We start from the raw sequence: 10429 nt of genomic DNA, 5'->3' as shown, positions 1-10429 counted from the left end.
CATAGGTGGCAACCTTCTGGGGTGAGGTCAGGAAGGGTAACCCAAACATCATTTCATGGGGTGACATCCCTATATCTGACTGGGCTTGGGTTCTAATTCTTCCTAAGGCCAAAGGGAGACATTTTATCCATGACATTTGGGTTTAAATCATTAGCTTAACTAGAGCTCTTTTAAGAGTTTGATTCATTCTCTCAACCCGAGCAGAACTCTGTGGATACCTTGGAGTGTGTAATTCCCATTTTACTCCCAGGGCCTGAACAACTTTCTGCAATATCTTTGATGTAAAATGAGTTCCCCAGTCGGGATCAATCCTGTTTGCCATCCCATATCAGGGAATGATTGATTCTAGAAGTGTTTTACTCACAACATTGGCATTGGTTTTCACAGTGGGTACCATTTCTATCCAATGAGTCAAGTGATCTACTATCACTGGCAAAAACTTCCACTGTTGTATGTGGGGAAGCTCAGTAAAGTCTACTTGGATATTTTGGAAGGGCCCTAATGCTAGTTGTCACCCTCTTCTGGGGGTTTTCCTCATGATTTTCTTATTCACTTGTTGACATATCACACTCCATTCAGTTACTTGCTTAGCTATTCTGAAAATTCCTATGCAGTCCTAATCCCATAGAAATTGATCACTTAGCACTTGTGTACCCGAATGTGTTGTTTCATGTATGCCTTCTAGCATTTTCCTGGCCAGGAGTTTATTCAACACTTGCCTCCCATCTGCTAATCTCCACTTCTCTTTTTTATCTTTCTTAGCTTCTCTTTTAAGGAGTTCTTCCTCTTCTGTCCCACTGAATATGGGGACTTTTTGCATTTCTCTCATGGCTGTTAATACTATTATTACTTTTTTTTGTCTCTGATTCAACTGCATTTTTAGCCTCTAGATCAGCCTAACTGTTCCCTCACTCCTCCTGAGTTGCCCCTTTTTTATGTCCTTTAACATACACCACTGCTACTTCCTCTGGTAATTGTAAGGTTTCTAACTCTTCTAAAAGAAATTTTTTGTGAATCAGTCCCTTTCCCTTTAAATTGAATAGCCCCCTCTCTTCCCATATTTTTCCAAAGTCATGCACTATTCCAAAAGCATATTTTCAATCTGTATCTATTGTTCCAGTTTTCTGTGTAATGTTTCCAGAGCTTGTTTTAGGGCATTCAACTCACACCTTGGGCTGACCAGTTGGAAGGTAACTTTCTCTTTTCTCGCTACCAACACTTCATGCACTATAGCGTACCGCAATACCCTGTGCCCCTTTATTTCTCATGAAGATCCATTGATGTACAATCATTTTCCACCTTGGAGTGGTTGATCTGTTAGGTCCTCTCTTCCTTTAGTTTGATAGTTTATAACCTCTAGGCAATTATGTATTAGTTCCTCATCTGGTTCTCCATAGAAAAACTGGGCAGGGTTGAGTTGGTTACACACAATTCCCTCTAAATCATTATCTATTAAGATGGCCTCATAATTTAACATACAGGAATCAGTGAGCTATTTCTCAGCCTTTTGGCTTAGGATACTTCTAACTGAGTGTGGGGTATATATTTTCAATTTCCCCCTAAGGGTTTATGTCTTGGTTTGAAGAGAGGTGTCTGCTAAGGAAGGCAGGACCTTCCCTGGAAATGGAAAATGTAAACCCTCTCCCTCTGAATTATTGTAATTTTGAAATGAAGGGGGGGCTCTCAGGCAAAGATATGGGAGCAAGAATAACGGTTCTTTATTAGGGAAGAAAATTAAACAAATAAACCATGCAGTAATACAAGCAGCACTGACAGAGTCAGAATATTTCCTGACACCCTGTTGGTCAGGGTGCTGGTAGCAGTCCAATTGAAATGGTGGCTGAAGTCCTCCTGAAGTGGCAGATGTGGTTCTGTTGAAGCAGTGATCCTGTAGAAGGGTGTAGTCTTCCATTGAAGATCCAGTGATGGTGTAGATAGGCCTGGTCTTCCTCCGGGAATCCAATGGAAAAGGCTGCTGCTCCTCTGGGAATCCAGTGGAAAAGGCTGTTCTGGTGTCCCAAAATCTCAGATTTTATATCTAGTTAGGAATGCTTGGCTCCTCGGTCTGGGTGGAGCATCTCACAATGGGATGATGTAATTTTGATCAGTCATGCAGTGACACTCAATGGCTCATTAACAGCAGATGTCTCCCCAGAGGGAGGATTGGTTTGTGGAAGAGATAAAGAAAACTGCCCAATTAACAGAAGATAACTGCTTCACCTCTAACAGATGAGAACAGAACACACATATTTCCTTGCAATCCAGGACATTATCCACCCCTTATTCTATTTCCATCTGCATCAGAGTAAAACCGTACACACAGTTTTCACTTATGACTAGGTTTCCTTGTAGTACACAACGGCTTTCTCCGTCTTTTTGCATTACCCACCAAGTGTAACCAGGTCCTTGAGCAAAAACAATCCCATAGATGGGGTTGTCTTTGACTGGGGCGGAATTAATACAAACAGTCTTTCCTAAAACACCTTTCATGTGTACAACAGGGACTTTATCTCCATCCACTGTGTGCAGGGGTTCAGACTGGGCAGGACCAGCTCGATTTATGGACCCTCAGATGTTGACCATCCAGGTGGCTTTTGCTAAGTTCATTTGCCAATTTCTAAAAGTTCCGCCACCAATTGCCTTCAGAGTCATTTTAAGTAGTCTGTTGCACCGTTCAACTTTCCCAGCAGCTGGTGCATGATAGGTGATATGATATATCTATTCAATACCATGTTCTCTGGACCAGGTATTGATAAGGCTGTTCTTGAAATGAGTCCCATTGTCTGACTCAGTCCTCTCAGGGGTTCCATGTGTCCACAGGATTTGCTTCTCCAGGCCCAGGATGGTGTTCCTGGCAGTGGCGTGAGGCACAGGGTAGGTCTCCAACCATCCAATGGTGGCTTCCACCATGGTCAGATCATAGAACTTGCCTTGGCATGACTGGGGCAGTGTGATGTAGTCAATCTGCCAGGCCTCCCCATACTTGTACTTGGACCGCCGCCCACCATACCACAGGGGCTTCACTCGCTTGGCCTGCTTGATGGCAGCACATGTCTCACAGTCATGGATGACCTGAGAAATACTGTCCATGGTTAGAACCACCCCTTGGTCTCGTGCCCACTTATAGGTAGCATCTCCACCCTGATGACCTGAGGCATCATGGGCCCATCAAGCTAGGAAAAACTCTTTCTTATGTTGCCAATCTAAGTCTGTCTTTGACACCTCTATTTTTGCTACCTGATCTACCTGTTTGTTGTTTTGGTGTTCCTCATTAGCCCAGTTCTTGGGGACATGAGCATCTATGTGGTGGACCTTCACAGGCAGCCTCCCTATCCTGGAAGCACTGTCTTTCCACTCATCAGCAGCCCAGATTGGTTTTCCTCTATGCTGCCAGTTAGCCTCTTTCCAGCCACCTCTCCAGCCACCCCCACAGAGAATTGGCCACCATCCATGAATCAGTGTAGAGGTAGAGCTTTGGCCACTTCTCTCTTTCTACAATGTCCAGGGCCAGCTGAACAGCTTTGAGTTCAGCAAATTGACTTGATCCACCTTCTCCTTTGGTAGCTTGTGCAACCTGTTGTGTGGGGCTCCATATGGCTGCTTTCCACTTTCGGTTCATCCCTACGATTGGACAGGAACCATCAGTGAAAAGACCGTAGCGTGTTTCCTCTGGGAAAACTTGGTTATATGGAGGAGCTTCTTCAGTCCATGTTGCTGGTCTTGTTCTTCATCTGTGACACCAAAATTTTCACCTTCAGGCCAATTTGTAATTACCTCCAAAATCTCAGGGCCATTCAGTTTACCTATATGGGCAGTGTCTCTGTCCCTTTGGGAGCCTCTCAGGAACCCTCAGCCAGTCCCGAGTTGGCAGACACCGGGGGGAACCCCGACACGGCCGACAGCGGGGAGACACTCTCCCAAGCCCTGAGGGTATGGAGGGCACGTGGTCATCTTTGCAGCAGGAGAGACACCAGAGACATGGGTAAAAGATTAAGGCCCGATTCTTAGCAGGGGTTAATCCCAGGTTTTATTCTAGGAGTCCCAAAGGAGCCCCTACACCTCAGGCGGCTCCTGCTGAGAGCCCCGGGAGATTTGACAAGGTTACATTTAAAGGGAGGTGGAAACCAAAAGTAGATAACATTTTACTAAACAATAAGTGACCCTAAGGGATGGGTACTGGGGGACAGACATTTAGGACAGCATTTGGGGCAAGGCTTGGGGGGCTCACCCCTGGCCTCTTGCTAATCACTCGACATCCTGGACCAAAGCTTCTAGATGGAGGGGATGGGATGCTGAGTGATTGACAGAGAGCCAGGCTGGGGATTTGGGGATGATCTCAGCAAGTGAAAGGGATTACACAGGTAAAGGAAGGGGGGTACCATCTGGGATGAACCATTTGGGAAAAAGTCAGGGATTCAAAAACAAAACTATTGCAAAGTATTATAAAGTATAAAAACACACGATGAGACACCACCCAAATCTGGTGTTTGCTGCACAAGTGCCCAGATCCGGAAATTTCCCAGGGCTGGCACAGCCCAAGTCCAGCAATTTGCTGGCACAGAAAGCCAGAATCTGGCAATTATGCCAATATTTATTATTGGCCAACCAGATTATGCCAATACAGGTGCCCAGACCTGGTGTTTGCTGCCACTGCCAGTGCTCAGATCTGGATATTTCCCTGTTCTGGCAGAGCCAAGTCCAGCGATTTTCTGGCAAAGAAAGCCAAAATCTGGCAATTCCCTGCTACCGTCATTGGCAATGCCAAGATCCGGTGTTTGCTGGCACCACCAGTGCCCAGATGCAGGAATTTCCTGGTGCCGGCACAGCCTGAGTCTAGTAATTTTCTGGCAAAGAAAGCCAAGACCTTGCAAATACCTGGTGCTGGCCCCACCCAGATCTGGTGTTTGCTGGCACTGCCAGTGCTCATATCCAGCAGTTTCCCAGTGGCAGCACGGCCCAAGTCCAGCAGTTTGCTGGCACAGAAAGACAAATCCTGGCAATTTTCTGGTGATAGCACCGGCACCACCCAGATCTGCGGTTAGCTGGCACTGCCAGTGCCCAGATCTGGCAATTTCCTGGTGCTGGCACAACCCAAATGCAGCAATTGTCTGGCAAAGAAAGCCAAAACCCGGCACTGCCCAGATCTGGCGTGTTGGGGTTGGTTTAAAAGAATAGGGAGACCTCAGCTTAAGGCCGTGGGAAAACTCTCTTTAGCTGGGGTCAGCAGGAGCTCCCGCCCATAATCCTCTTGTTCAGTTATGCAATTGTTACTAGAAAGTTCTGAGTTCTCTTTGCTACCATTGGTTACTTTATACTGCAAAAACTGTAATATTCTTAATCCTTCCTTCCTCTTGGATCCTTCCCTCAGATCCCACCTTAACCCCTCCCCATAAATAAATGTATAAATATTCCTGCTAGACCCTGGACCCAGGCCTTTTTCTGCTTCTCTCTCTGTACTGTGTACGCCGTCCTGTTTGTTGTGTTTGCCTTCAGTAAAGTTCTGTTTCCAGACAATGAGATGAAAGCAGTCTCTGTCTGTAAAGTTGCCAGAGCTGGTTCTCAGGGAAACCACTGGTCAACAGTGCAGACAAGGACCAGAAGGTTTCACTGGTGTTTGCTGGCACTGCCAGTGCCCAGATCTGGAAATTTCCCTATTCTGACACAGCCCAAGTGCAGCAATTTGCTGGCACAGAAATCCAAAACCTTTCACCTTTCTGCTACTGGGTCTGGCACTGCCCACATCTTGTGTTTGCTGCACCAGAACCCAGATTTGGAAATTTCCCGATGCCAGCAGAGCCCAAATCCGGCAGATTTCTGTCACTGGCAACGACACCACCCAGATCAGGATTTTGCTGGCAGTGCCAGTGGCCAGATCTGAAAACTTCCTGGTGCTGGCACAGCCCAAGCCCAGTGATTTGCTTGCACAGAAAGCCAAAGTTTGGAAATCTTCAGGTTCTGGCTCCAGCGCCACCATGATCTGGTGTTTGCTGGGACCGCCAGTGCCCAGATTTGGAAATTTCCCGATGCCTTCACAGCCAAGGTCCAGCAATTTGATTTTAGCCACCTCAGGAAGAGAAGTTCCTCGGACTGTGACTTTCCTTTTTCTTGGAACTGTTTAAACCTGCTCTGGACTGAAAACCCAGACAAACACCTGCAGCTCACACCTGTGGCCCTCCGAGCTCTGGAATGCTGCATTCCAGAACCAGAGGGACTTAGAAGAGACTGAGTGAGCCAACTACAACCCACAAAAAGGACTTTCTGAATTGGCCAACTCTTCAGCACTGTCCAAGGTTTTATTTAATATTATTCATTTTTCATGCTTGTGAATACTTTACTCGTTAAAAAAAAATGGGGTTTTTTTTCACTTTTCTCCAGGGAAGTCTTTTCCTGAACTAGTAGGGGTAGGGGCCACTTCAACTTGCTTTCTAGACAGACCCCTTTAGGAGGTTTCCTCCCCAAATTTACCCTAAGCCAGCACAAACAGTCACAATGAAAATTTCACCAGTGGCGTAATTTCCTGGTGGCAAATCTTGTGACAGAAGCTTGACCTTGTTCTCCATGAGAGATTCTTGTGAAGAGCAGACAGGAGAAGACTCCTGGAAAACTGAAACAGCTTTCCAGATGTAAAATAAAAGAAACAATCCAAGGTGTTTTCCTCTATTTTTTTCTATGCTCCCCTTTTCTATGTTGCGTCCAGTAATTCCAGATGCACCTCGCCTCTAGGATCGATGACTTAGTGATTTTTAGACACTCTAAAATACCATGAGCCACACACAGTTTTCCTTCCCCTGTTTTTACGGGAAAGCAACACTGGAGGTGTAAGTGCAGTGCTGGGCTCAGGTAGGAATCCTACCCCAAGGGAAGGTGGCCCGACAGCGTTTGCCCCTCAGCAATGACAATGCACAGCAGCAAGCGAGGGCATCGCTGTGCCAGTGTGCAGGAGTCAGGGCTCTGCATCCGGGCTCAGCGCTGCAAAGTTCCCGTGTTTGGGCAGACGGAGGGGCTGTCCCCGGGGCGCGCGGGGCTCGAACGTGGGGCTCGTGGGGCGAGCGGGGAACGGACACGGGGACGAACGGCCCCGGTGCCTCAGTTGCGGCAGCGGCAGCAGCAGCAGCAGCAGCAGCAGCAGCGGCGAGAGCAGCAAAACTGATAATTTAAAACACGCTTTCCCCTATTTTTCTTTCTCTTTCTCTTTGTCCTATTATTTCTCTTTCTCTCCCTTTCCCGCTGTCGGGCACCCTTCTCTCGGGGTCCCTTGCCCGGCGTCCCTTTCCTCCCCCCGCCTCCCTCTCCCCTGCAGGGCAGGGCCATGCCCCCGGCCCGCCCCCGGCCCCGTGCCCGGCCCCGGCCGTCCCGCCGCGGTCTCGCCTCCGCCCGGCTCTGGCCGTGCTGGCGGTGGCGCTGCTGGGCGGGCATCAGTGCCTGGTGCGGGGGCGGCGTCGCCGCCCTTCGGCTCCGCCTGGCCCGAGCCCGGCCCCGGACCCGACGCAGGGTCCAGTCCCGACCCCGGCCCCGGCTTCTCCCGGGGCCCGCGGAGCACACCTGCGGCGCGGCCGCTCCCGCCGCTTCCGATGCGGCTTCCCCGGCCCGAGCTCCGCCGCTCGGAAGCGCGGCCTCCGTCCCCGAGCTGTCGGGGCCCGGGGCGGGTGGGGATGCCGGGCCCGGGGCGGGTGAGGGGCGCTCGGGGGCCGTTGCTGGCCCCGGGCCGAGCGCTGACAGCCGCGTCCCGCCCGCAGGGAAGGCGCAGGAGGCCCTGCAGGAGCGCTACCGGCTGGGCTCGCTGCTGGGACGCGGCGGCTTCGGCAGCGTCTTCGCGGCCACGCGGCTCTCGGACGGCGCCCCGGTGAGCGGCGGGGCCGGCGGCGGGCGCAGGCGGAGGGGGCGGAGGAGGAGGGAGGAGGAGGAGAAGGTCGGGGCGCGGCGGGACAGGCGGCGAGCTCACCCCGCTGCTCTCCCTCGCTCGCAGGTGCCATCAAACGCGTGCCGAGGGATCGCATCCGGCACTGGGGCGAGCTGGTGAGTGAGCGGAGCCAGCGGCAGCAGCCGGGCCGTGCCGGGCCGTGCCGGGCGGCGAGGAGCCGGGGCCCGGCACGGTGGGAGCCGCCGTGAGCCCTGCGGGGAGAGCGGGCGTGGGTTGAGGGGGGCATGCAGAGCATCCCGGGCTGGCTGAGGGCTCCCAGAGCCCTGGCACGGCCTCGGCCCCACTGACGGCGTCGTGCTCCTCCCGCAGCCCGACGGCACCAGCGCACCCCTGGAGATCGTGCTGCTGGCCAAGGTGTCCTGTGGCTGTGGCGGTGTCATTCAGCGCCTGGAGTGGCTTGAGCTCCCCGACAGCTTCCTGCTGGTGCTGGAGCGTCCGGAGCGGTGCCAGGAGCTCTCGGGTTTCCTGGCGGAGCGGGGGTTCCTGCCGGAGGAGGAGGCGCGGGGGCTGTTCCGCCAGGTGCTGGAGGCCGTGCGGCACTGCACCAGCTGTGGGGTCCTGCACCGGGACATCAAGCCCGAGAATGTCCTGCTCGACCTGGCCAGCAGGCAGCTGAAACTGATTGACTTTGGCTGTGGCGCCTTCCTCCAAGACACAGCCTACACCCAGTTTGCAGGTGAGGCCTCGCAGGGGGTGCTCCTGGGCATCTCGTGGCCCAGCCTGGGTGCAGCACTGGGGCTTCCGCCTATTGCAGCCGGGATGGGATTGATGCTAGAGCCGAGTTGATTTGGGTGGGGTGTGAGGGCGGCCAGCTCCCAGCCCTGCTGACAGCCTTCAGCACCCACTGTGCCCTGGGCTGGGGCTGGAGCTGAGGCAGCCAGCCTGACACAAACCCCCATGGGGGCAGCAGAGAGGGGGTCTGACCCCATTCCCCAGATGGTTTGGTGTGCAGGCAAGGAAGGGCTGGACTGCTCCGCTCTCCTTGTTCGCCTTGGCTTATTAACATTTTTGGAGGCCGTGCAGGTGGGGAGGAGAGTGGGTTTTCTCCACTACTGGGTGGGTTTTTCCTTTGTGTGTCATGGTTGGGCTTTCCCAGGGATTGTGCTGCCCTCTTTCAGTCCAGTGGCTTCTTTTCCAGCCGCGAGTTTGTGCACAAGTCCCAAGTGCTGGCGAGAGGGCAGCGTTCACCCCGTGTGCCTCTGGGGCAGCCCCCACATGCCCAGGGATGCTGGGGCTGGGCTCTGGGAGCAGCAGCAGCCCCCTGCTGAGCTGTGTCTGTGTTCCACAGGAACCCTGTCCTACAGCCCACCAGAGTGGATCCAGCACCAACGCTACCACGGCGAGGCAGCCACGATCTGGTCCCTTGGCCTCCTGCTGTGCCACCTGGTCATGGGGAAGCACCCGTTCAGGAGGGGCCAGGAGATCATCCGGGGGCGGATCTTGTTCCCACGACGGCTCTCTCGAGGTGGATCCTCATCTCTGGGCACGGGGGGAATACCAGTGCTGGGAGACAGCAGCGGGCTCATGGGCAAACCACTCTGGCAGCTGCTGAGCAGGCACATGTCCTGCTCTCCTGCTGTCCTCCAAACAGAGCATCCATGGGGAAGTTTAGGCCCAGCTCTGGTCACACCCAGCATGACCTGGGCATGGGAACAGGAGGGCAACTTCTCCAACTGACTGGTGATTTCTGGTTTCTCTCCCCAGAGTGCCAAGATGTTATTAAGAGGTGTTTGTCCATGCAACCCTCGGACAGGCCATCCTTAGAAGATCTTTTCTGTCATCCTTGGGTGAAGGGTGTTTCCCTGCCCTAGAAGACTGAAGAAATCCACGTGCACAGTTGGATCCAGGGACCTAGCAGGTACCAGCTCCACACATCTCTTGGCAATCAGTGGCAAAGCAAACCAGGCTGGTTTTGTCCTGCCTGTAGCTGTGAGCAGGGGTCAGCAGAAGGCAACATGCAGCGCTTGGGCTGGAGCTGAGCTGGAGACCCGGTGTGACAAGCACTGGTGGCCACCATCCCCCTGGTTTTGTTTGTATGGTTCATGGATGGCTGGGGCCCTAGGCAGAGCCCTGACAGCCTGGTCTGACCCCAGGGAAGGAGAAGGAGCCCCTGGAGAAGCTGTTCCAAGTGGGGCTGGTGCTGGAGACACCAAGGACAACCTCAAAGATGATAATCTCTTCCTTGGCCTGGCCAGCTGAAGATGATGGACTTGGATTCTGGCATCTTCTTCAAAGCCAGGCTCCAGGTCCAATTTGCAGGTGAGTCTACAGGCATGGGGTTGCTCCCAGGTCTGGGCATGGCACAGCTGGGCACCAAAGGTTCCCCCTTTGCTGGGGCAGACGCAATGAATTCTTCAGTCAGCTGCCCAGCTGCTTTTTGGCTCTGGGCAGCTGCTGAGGGCTGGGTGTGCCCTGGCTGGCTGCAGGCTGGGCACATGTGCTGCCCTCCTGCTCTGCTGCCAAAGGCAGCAGGGATGGGCAGCTCTGGGCACAGCTCTGGGCACGGCC

At 53.0% G+C, this 10429-nt stretch overlaps 1 pseudogene; it reads left to right on the top strand.

Moving 5' to 3' along the window:
- Positions 1 to 3807: 3807 nt before the first annotated feature.
- Positions 3808 to 10184, top strand: LOC134434762 (serine/threonine-protein kinase pim-1-like; annotated as a pseudogene).
- The last annotated feature ends 245 nt before the right edge of the window (positions 10185 to 10429 follow it).

This window comes from Melospiza melodia, unplaced genomic scaffold (assembly GCF_035770615.1).
Source record: "Melospiza melodia melodia isolate bMelMel2 unplaced genomic scaffold, bMelMel2.pri scaffold_47, whole genome shotgun sequence".
Taxonomy (NCBI): Eukaryota; Metazoa; Chordata; class Aves; order Passeriformes; family Passerellidae; genus Melospiza; species Melospiza melodia.
This window is presented reverse-complemented; position numbering and strand designations above follow the sequence as displayed.